Below are 9936 nucleotides of genomic sequence, written 5' to 3'. Positions count from 1 at the left end.
TTGCGTTGTGGCTAAATGTCGTTGTGTTGTGGCTTAATGTCGTTGTGTTGTGGCTAAATGTCGTTGTGTTGTGGCTTAATGTCGTTGTGTTGTGGCTAAATGTCGTTGTGTTGTGGCTTAATGTCATTGTGTTGTGAGCTTATGTTTGCTTTTTTAATTGCGTTGAGGCTAAATGTCGTTGTGTTGTGGCTTAATGTCGTTGTGTTGTGAGCTTATGTTTGCTTTTTTAATTGCGTTGTGGCTAAATGTCGTTGTGTTGTGGCTTAATGTCGTTGTGTTGTGAGCTTATGTTTGCTTTTTTAATTGCGTTGTGGCTAAATGTCGTTGTGTTGTGGCTTAATGTCGTTGTGTTGTGAGCTTATGTTTGCTTTTTTAATTGCGTTGTGGCTAAATGTCGTTGTGTTGTGGCTTAATGTCGTTGTGTTGTGGCTAAATGTCGTTGTGTTGTGGCTTAATGTCGTTGTGTTGTGGCTAAATGTCGTTGTGTTGTGGCTTAATGTCGTTGTGTTGTGAGCTTATGTTTGCTTTTTTAATTGCGTTGAGGCTAAATGTCGTTGTGTTGTGGCTTAATGTCGTTGTGTTGTGAGCTTATGTTTGCTTTTTTAATTGCGTTGTGGCTAAATGTCTTTGTGTTGTGGCTTAATGTCGTTGTGTTGTGGCTAAATGTCGTTGTGTTGTGGCTAAATGTCGTTGTGTTGTGGCTTAATGTCGTTGTGTTGTGGCTAAATGTCGTTGTGTTGTGGCTTAATGTCATTGTGTTGTGAGCTTATGTTTGCTTTTTTAATTGCGTTGAGGCTAAATGTCGTTGTGTTGTGGCTTAATGTCGTTGTGTTGTGAGCTTATGTTTGCTTTTTTAATTGCGTTGTGGCTAAATGTCGTTGTGTTGTGGCTTAATGTCGTTGTGTTGTGAGCTTATGTTTGCTTTTTTAATTGCGTTGAGGCTAAATGTCGTTGTGTTGTGGCTTAATGTCGTTGTGTTGTGAGCTTATGTTTGCTTTTTTAATTGCGTTGTGGCTAAATGTCGTTGTGTTGTGGCTTAATGTCGTTGTATTGTGGCTAAATGTCGTTGTGTTGTGGCTTAATGTCGTTGTGTTGTGGCTAAATGTCGTTGTGTTGTGGCTTAATGTCGTTGTGTTGTGAGCTTATGTTTGCTTTTTTAATTGCGTTGAGGCTAAATGTCGTTGTGTTGTGGCTTAATGTCGTTGTGTTGTGAGCTTATGTTTGCTTTTTTAATTGCGTTGTGGCTAAATGTCGTTGTGTTGTGGCTTAATGTCGTTGTGTTGTGGCTAAATGTCGTTGTGTTGTGGCTTAATGTCGTTGTGTTGTGGCTAAATGTCGTTGTGTTGTGGCTTAATGTCATTGTGTTGTGAGCTTATGTTTGCTTTTTTAATTGCGTTGAGGCTAAATGTCGTTGTGTTGTGGCTTAATGTCGTTGTGTTGTGAGCTTATGTTTGCTTTTTTAATTGCGTTGTGGCTAAATGTCGTTGTGTTGTGGCTTAATGTTGTTGTGTTGTGAGCTTATGTTTGCTTTTTTAATTGCGTTGTGGCTAAATGTCGTTGTGTTGTGGCTTAATGTCGTTGTGTTGTGAGCTTATGTTTGCTTTTTTAATTGCGTTGTGGCTAAATGTCGTTGTGTTGTGGCTTAATGTCGTTGTGTTGTGAGCTTATGTTTGCTTTTTTAATTGCGTTGTGGCTAAATGTCGTTGTGTTGTGGCTTAATGTCGTTGTGTTGTGGCTAAATGTCGTTGTGTTGTGGCTTAATGTCGTTGTGTTGTGGCTAAATGTCGTTGTGTTGTGGCTTAATGTCGTTGTGTTGTGAGCTTATGTTTGCTTTTTTAATTGCGTTGAGGCTAAATGTCGTTGTGTTGTGGCTTAATGTCGTTGTGTTGTGAGCTTATGTTTGCTTTTTTAATTGCGTTGTGGCTAAATGTCTTTGTGTTGTGGCTTAATGTCGTTGTGTTGTGGCTAAATGTCGTTGTGTTGTGGCTAAATGTCGTTGTGTTGTGGCTTAATGTCGTTGTGTTGTGGCTAAATGTCGTTGTGTTGTGGCTTAATGTCATTGTGTTGTGAGCTTATGTTTGCTTTTTTAATTGCGTTGAGGCTAAATGTCGTTGTGTTGTGGCTTAATGTCGTTGTGTTGTGAGCTTATGTTTGCTTTTTTAATTGCGTTGTGGCTAAATGTCGTTGTGTTGTGGCTTAATGTCGTTGTGTTGTGAGCTTATGTTTGCTTTTTTAATTGCGTTGAGGCTAAATGTCGTTGTGTTGTGGCTTAATGTCGTTGTGTTGTGAGCTTATGTTTGCTTTTTTAATTGCGTTGTGGCTAAATGTCGTTGTGTTGTGGCTTAATGTCGTTGTATTGTGGCTAAATGTCGTTGTGTTGTGGCTTAATGTCGTTGTGTTGTGGCTAAATGTCGTTGTGTTGTGGCTTAATGTCGTTGTGTTGTGAGCTTATGTTTGCTTTTTTAATTGCGTTGAGGCTAAATGTCGTTGTGTTGTGGCTTAATGTCGTTGTGTTGTGAGCTTATGTTTGCTTTTTTAATTGCGTTGTGGCTAAATGTCGTTGTGTTGTGGCTTAATGTCGTTGTGTTGTGGCTAAATGTCGTTGTGTTGTGGCTTAATGTCGTTGTGTTGTGGCTAAATGTCGTTGTGTTGTGGCTTAATGTCATTGTGTTGTGAGCTTATGTTTGCTTTTTTAATTGCGTTGAGGCTAAATGTCGTTGTGTTGTGGCTTAATGTCGTTGTGTTGTGAGCTTATGTTTGCTTTTTTAATTGCGTTGTGGCTAAATGTCGTTGTGTTGTGGCTTAATGTTGTTGTGTTGTGAGCTTATGTTTGCTTTTTTAATTGCGTTGTGGCTAAATGTTGTTGTGTTGTGGCTTAATGTCGTTGTGTTGTGAGCTTATGTTTGCTTTTTTAATTGCGTTGTGGCTAAATGTCGTTGTGTTGTGGCTTAATGTCGTTGTGTTGTGAGCTTATGTTTGCTTTTTTAATTGCGTTGTGGCTAAATGTCGTTGTGTTGTGGCTTAATGTCGTTGTGTTGTGGCTAAATGTCGTTGTGTTGTGGCTTAATGTCGTTGTGTTGTGGCTAAATGTCGTTGTGTTGTGGCTTAATGTCGTTGTGTTGTGAGCTTATGTTTGCTTTTTTAATTGCGTTGAGGCTAAATGTCGTTGTGTTGTGGCTTAATGTCGTTGTGTTGTGAGCTTATGTTTGCTTTTTTAATTGCGTTGTGGCTAAATGTCGTTGTGTTGTGGCTTAATGTCGTTGTGTTGTGGCTAAATGTCGTTGTGTTGTGGCTAAATGTCGTTGTGTTGTGGCTTAATGTCGTTGTGTTGTGGCTAAATGTCGTTGTGTTGTGGCTTAATGTCATTGTGTTGTGAGCTTATGTTTGCTTTTTTAATTGCGTTGAGGCTAAATGTCGTTGTGTTGTGGCTTAATGTCGTTGTGTTGTGAGCTTATGTTTGCTTTTTTAATTGCGTTGTGGCTAAATGTCGTTGTGTTGTGGCTTAATGTCGTTGTGTTGTGAGCTTATGTTTGCTTTTTTAATTGCGTTGAGGCTAAATGTCGTTGTGTTGTGGCTTAATGTCGTTGTGTTGTGAGCTTATGTTTGCTTTTTTAATTGCGTTGTGGCTAAATGTCGTTGTGTTGTGGCTTAATGTCGTTGTGTTGTGAGCTTATGTTTGCTTTTTTAATTGCGTTGTGTTGTGCACTATTGGGCCACCGTACTTTATAGACCAAACCTGAAAAAATGGCATCATCTGGTAAAAAAAGGTAAAAATTTTAATTTTGAAGCCTTGCCAAGAGAATGAAAGCCTTTTAACAAAAATTGCATCATTTTACAGTTAAACGGCACTGCGATTAAAAATAGCAGTTTTAATGGGTTTCAATTGGGACATTTTTGTCCAAAAAGTGTTTCACTTTTTTGTACTTAGTGTAAAATAGATTTATTAAAGGAAATGAGGGTGGAAGTTTAAAAGTCCAATACAAATACACACCTGAGGCAAAATTTATGCAAGTAGCATTAACACAGGCAAAATTATAAAAACAAAACTAAAATGGACAAAAATGTCCATAAGGGTCCACAAGGGTTAAATTAAATTCTAATCTGACTCCATTTTATGACCTTGAATTTAGATTGAAATACAAATTGGTTGTTTGTTAATTTCTAATTATTATTAGGCTAGTCTGACATTTGAGTGTTCTAGTTAACACTTTGCGTTATAATTACTCATTCATTTGGAAACTCAGTGTGTCTTACATCGGCCGTTTTATGTGGACCTCACGATCACAAACTCACCAGTCTGATCATTAGCCAGAGGTTATTACTAATAATATTTAATAGGTCGCCCGTTACCATTCTTTAAATAGTGGTTCTGTTTAGCTTGTACAATTTAGTTAAAGTTCAAACAATAATCAGAGGTTATGCTAGTACTATGAAATATGCTAATATAGAGAAAACAAAACACATAATACGCCACTGAAAGTAGTTACATATACTGTGAAATTTGAAAAGTCATCATCACTATGATAGACATTAAAATCATATAATCAGAGTTCAGTGAGGAACCTGAGCTGCTACATAAAATCAGTTGATGTTTCATGAGCAGACACATTATAGATCGCTGAATAATATTTTCATAGGAACGTCTAGTGACCCAGTTCGCAGGGAATGTTCTCAGAATGAGAGAATGTAGAACATCAAAGTATTCTGTTCCTACAACATTTGCACAAACACTTTCTTCATACAACATTCGTGAAACGTTTTCTGAAGTGTTTTAGCTGGGCTTGGTCTATTTCTTTTTACCACTTGTTTTAGAATGTTCAGTCAACAAAATATCACTCCCATAAAGTTTGCAAAGTAAAAAAATATATAATTATACTATAACCAAGAAAAATGTTTTTAAAACATTTGGAAAACTGACCATTCAGAAAACATTCAGAAATAATGTTTTCATAATTAGCAAACTGTTAGAAAAAATGATGATAAGATGATAAGCAACCTTTTTCAATGCAGTAGTCAGTTTCTGCTCTGGTTTTCACACTTCATCTCACCCACCACCTTTACACACAAAAAAGCAGAAAAAAGACATAATTTTTGTCACCTTTGGCTCCTGAGACCTTCAGTTTCCTGCAGAACTGCTAACAAGCATTTATTTTATCAGCAGCGCATTAAACCACAACGTGTTTACGTTAAAGTTCACTTGCAGGTCTTCTCTGTCATCCGGTCTCAACTGATCATAATCGCAGTGGGCACTATTTTTTGTAAAGTTGCTTTAAAATAATTTGTACTGTGAAAAGTAGGCTACTGTGAAAAGCGTATATGTCCACCTCCCTGAGTATCTGATTACATTTACATTTATTCATTTAGCTGATGCTTTTATTCAAAGCGACTTACAATTGCTATATATGTCAGAGGTCGCACGCCTCTGGAGCAACTAGGGGGTTAAGTGTCTTGCTCAGGGACACATTGGTGTCTCACAGTGGATTCGAACCCGGGTCTCTCACACCAAAGGCATGTGTCTTATCCACTGCGCCATCACCACCCACGATTAATTAAACGATTAATCAGAGTTTGATAGCAGTGTCTGCTGTCTTCTCTTTTGTTGAAGACTGGATCTGAATTCATAAACCAGTACAGCAACAGCAGCCATGCCCACCAGAGCAGAGAGAGCCAATCGGATCACAGCTTCAGTAGAACCGCAACAGTGGATGCAGTCTTGTGAGAGAAGAAGCGAACAATGTTAGAAAACAGAAATATGATATATAATATAATATATATATTAAAATTTAAATATATATGTATATATTGTACCTGGACATGTGTGACAGAGTTGACTGATGTCCAGATGTGTGGTCTGGTTACTGGTGAGACTGTTGAGCACACAGCTGTAGGTGTTTTTATCCTGATATTCCACCTCCAGAGGTAGAGCAAGACTGATGCTTAGATCAGACACACTGATGCTGGACAATAAACTGTTTCCTTTGTACCAGGAGAGACTCACATCACTCACATTCAATGCTAAACACAGCAGAAAACATTTGGACACTGATGATCCTGATGATGATGAAGAATTGTGTCGACAGTAAATGGTGATGACAGGGATCGGCAGATGAGCTGTGGAAAAAATGCAATTAATGGATGTTTATTTTATTTGGGAAACCAAACAGTTGCTGGTAGCCATTGACTGCTGGGGAACAGCAACTGTTTGGTTACCAACATTCTTAAAAATATCTTCAGTGTTGAGCAGAAAAAAGGAAATCATAAAGGGTGAGTAAATGCTGACAGAATTTTCATTTTTGGGTGAACTTTCCCTTTAAGATGTGGCAGTGGTTTCAGAGAAATTACAGAATTCTTCTGTAATGATGCACATACAATATGGGATATTTTGTAATAGAGAAATTAAATAAATTAGAGTGTGAAAAGTGTTTTAACTCACCATAGACAGTAAGATTGAATGTGTTTAGAGGTGTCTCTGTGCCGTTGCTAGTTACTTGATAAAGTCCAGAGTCTGTGGTTCTGGTGTTTGTGATGGTCAGAGATCCAGTCTGATGATCCAGCTTCAGTCTGTCTCTGAATCTCCCAGCATTACCATTATGAATCATGCTCTTATTGTTCTGTTTGTTGATTTTAGCTATGAGAACGTCTTCAGGTCCAAATCTCCACTCAGTCACATTGTGTATCTGTTTATCAGTACCACCAATGTTTAGAGTGACAGAATCTCCCTCCATCACTGACACTGACTTCACTGCATCAACACCAAACACACCTGACAAACAGAAACATTTAGTCAGAAACAGGGTTTTAGTAACTGTGAAACTAATTATACTGTAATTTGTCAGAATATAACTTTTTTTTTTCACTTTACACTAATTTCACTGTAGAATCCAATAATTCACAATAACTTAAACCTTTCATGCTAAAATAGAAAACGGCAATATTAAGAAGAGCACCATGAACACAGAAGTACTTAAGTATTTTATTCTGACAAAACTTGAAAATGTTAGAGGCAAAACGAATGATGGAAATAATAAATATCAGAACATTGTGTACATGGATAATTGATCAAATAAACACAAATGAAGCCATAAAAATACCTACCAGTCAGACTCCACAAGCACAAACAGAAAAAAATAAGTGCCTCAACCATTTTCTCCAGCAGTTTTCCAAAGTTTCACGAGAGCTATCATATAACACTGTTGAAACTGTTGAGTGTGAATACACTCCTCCAGTAGCTCCACCCTTCAAAATGACACTTATCTACAGAAAAAAGAACAGAGAATCTGAACTCTTTCTTAACACTCTATGGCATGGCATTGCCCTCAGGCAACAAACCATCTTTTTGGACCTCTCACAGCCCCTTTATTATATATATTAGATATATATAATATCAGCTGACATGGCTGTTCAGTGAAATGAGGGTCTAAAGTGGGTGTGGCCTTTTTTGGGGGGGTGGGGGGGGGGGGCAAGAAGAAAAGCCACATGGCACACAATGTCACCAATTGGTAAGATAAATATCACTTTTTAACATGTTTAAATTTAAATAACTTCATTTAAAAATATTTGCATGTGCATTAGTATGTAAGGAAGTTCTTTGATTGTTTAACGACTTTTTTTTTTTTTTTTTGTACTAAAACAGTTTTTTCTTTGTTGTTGTTTTTTTTTTTGTTCGTTGCCTCAGGGCAACATTAAGCAGTTAGACCACTTTTGTTCAGCCAATATCATACTATAGGATGGAGATGTGCTCAGATGCATAATCAGGAATATGATGCATTCATATTCTGCAGTTTTTACAAGCTCAGAAAACTTAAAGTATGTGCATTATTATTCAATTATTATCAATCTTCTTCATTAACAGTACACATAATGCACACGTGCGCATACACTAAGACATGGGTTTCCATGTTTTATGGAGATATTTCATAGACGTAATGAGTTTTATTATGTACAAACTGTAAATTGCATCCCCTACTCTTAAACCTACCCCTCACAGAAAACGTTCTGCTACTTTAGATTAAAAAATTTAAATAAAAAAATCTTCTGTATGACTTATAAGCTTGTTTCCTCATGGGGATCAAACATTTTTTCACAACAATTGTCCACAAGGACAAAATTTACAGGTATTACTGGCAGGGTTGTCCTTAGCTAACACGGGGCCCTGTGCAAGGTGGGGAGCAGGGCCCCCTCTTTCCTATCGTGATTGTATTAGGATCCTCTCGGTCCATTCGCCGCGGGGCCCCCTCAAAGCACGGGGCCTGGTGTTACCGCACCAGTTGCACCACCCAAAGGACGGCCCTGATTACTGGTATTACTATCCTCGTGGAGTCCCCATAATGTAGTATACTCTCTCTCTCTCACACTCACACAGTCATTTGAATGTTGGTTTATGTTTATATGTGAGAAACATTTATACACGAGGTGTTATTTGTAATTAGTACTAGCTTCTTTTTTTTTTTTTATGTTTATTTTTAGATGTTTGTGAATAGTTGGAACCAGTTGTGTTTGATACTGGACAATGCAAATGCTATTAGTTATATCAAACAGCATTTTTAACATGATGGACATGCAACAACTGTTGCAACAACTACAAGCTGAAACATCACTGTCCACTCCCATGCATCTATAAAGATTGTGTATGCACATTTAGGAGTGAACTGTCTCTGAAGAAGCATTTAACTTCTGACCATAGTCAGTGTGTTCAAGCCTTCTCAAAATTGCTTAAAGCAACATCAAATGTGACCTGTGTAACTTTTATTTTTTGCAGTTAATCAGGTCAAAGCATTAGAGGACATTCCAGAAATCACTTCAATAAAGGAGAGTCTTGACAAGGATGTGAGTCAATTTATTTTAAAGCAGTCTTTCTCTCCTCAAAATGACAATTCTGTGATCATTTACTCACTTTCATGTTTGTCCAAACCCCTATGACCTTTTTTTCGTCTATGGATCCTAGAACTTGTGATAGTGTCATCTTTTCATACAATGTCTTCAGAGTAAGTGTCTCAAAAGTAACCTATACGATTTGTATGTCATATTCCAAGTCTTCTGAAATAATACAATCTCTTTATATGATGAAAGCATAAAAATATCAGTCTTGGTTCACAAAAATGTTTGATTGTATTAGCTTCTACATAAATATCAAACCTCATTGGTTCTTGCAAGTCTAATTAACCAGATGAACCATGAATGTATATAAATCAAACTCTCTAAGACTTCCAACAGATTCTTTTCCATGCATCATTTTAATGTAGGCCTATACAGTACTTTGGCATGAGCGACTGCTAGCTATGGGATGTAGCTTTACAAAGATGCTTTTTCTGCTTAAAAGTGTACAATTTTATTCACAAAATGAGTATATACTTTTAGGGCATAGTATAGGTGAATTAGGAGAATGTGAAGGTTGAGAAATCTTTATAGAAATGAAGTGAGTGTGAAGGGTGTGCAGCTCAATTAAAACAGTGAATTGTCTTATTTGTGTGTAATATACATGTATAGGCCTACATTAAAATGATGCATGGAAAAGAATCTGTTGGAAGTCTTAGAGAGTTTGATTTATATACATTCATGGTTCATCTGGTTAATTAGCAATATGATACAAATAGCAGCTGACGTGTTTCTGCACAAATTAATCTATATTTATCATTATCAGACTAATTTTGACCTTGATTGACAATGTTAAAAAGTGAATATACACCTGACTGTGAATACACTCACCATAGACACTAAGACTGAATGTGTTGAGTGAGGTCCTTGTTTTAGTGCTGGTTACTATATAAAGTCCAGAGTCTGTGGTTCTGGTGTTCATGATGGTCAGAGATCCAGTTTGATTGTCCAGCTTCAGTCTGTCTCTGAATCTCCCATCAGCACTATCATCATAAAATATGGTCTTATTGTTTTGTTTGATTTCAGCTAAGAGAATGATGTTTTGTCCAAACCGCCACTCGA

Source organism: Barbus barbus (assembly GCF_936440315.1).
Source record: "Barbus barbus genome assembly, chromosome: 49".
Lineage (NCBI taxonomy): Eukaryota > Metazoa > Chordata > Actinopteri > Cypriniformes > Cyprinidae > Barbus > Barbus barbus.
Note: the sequence above shows the minus strand (reverse complement) of the source record.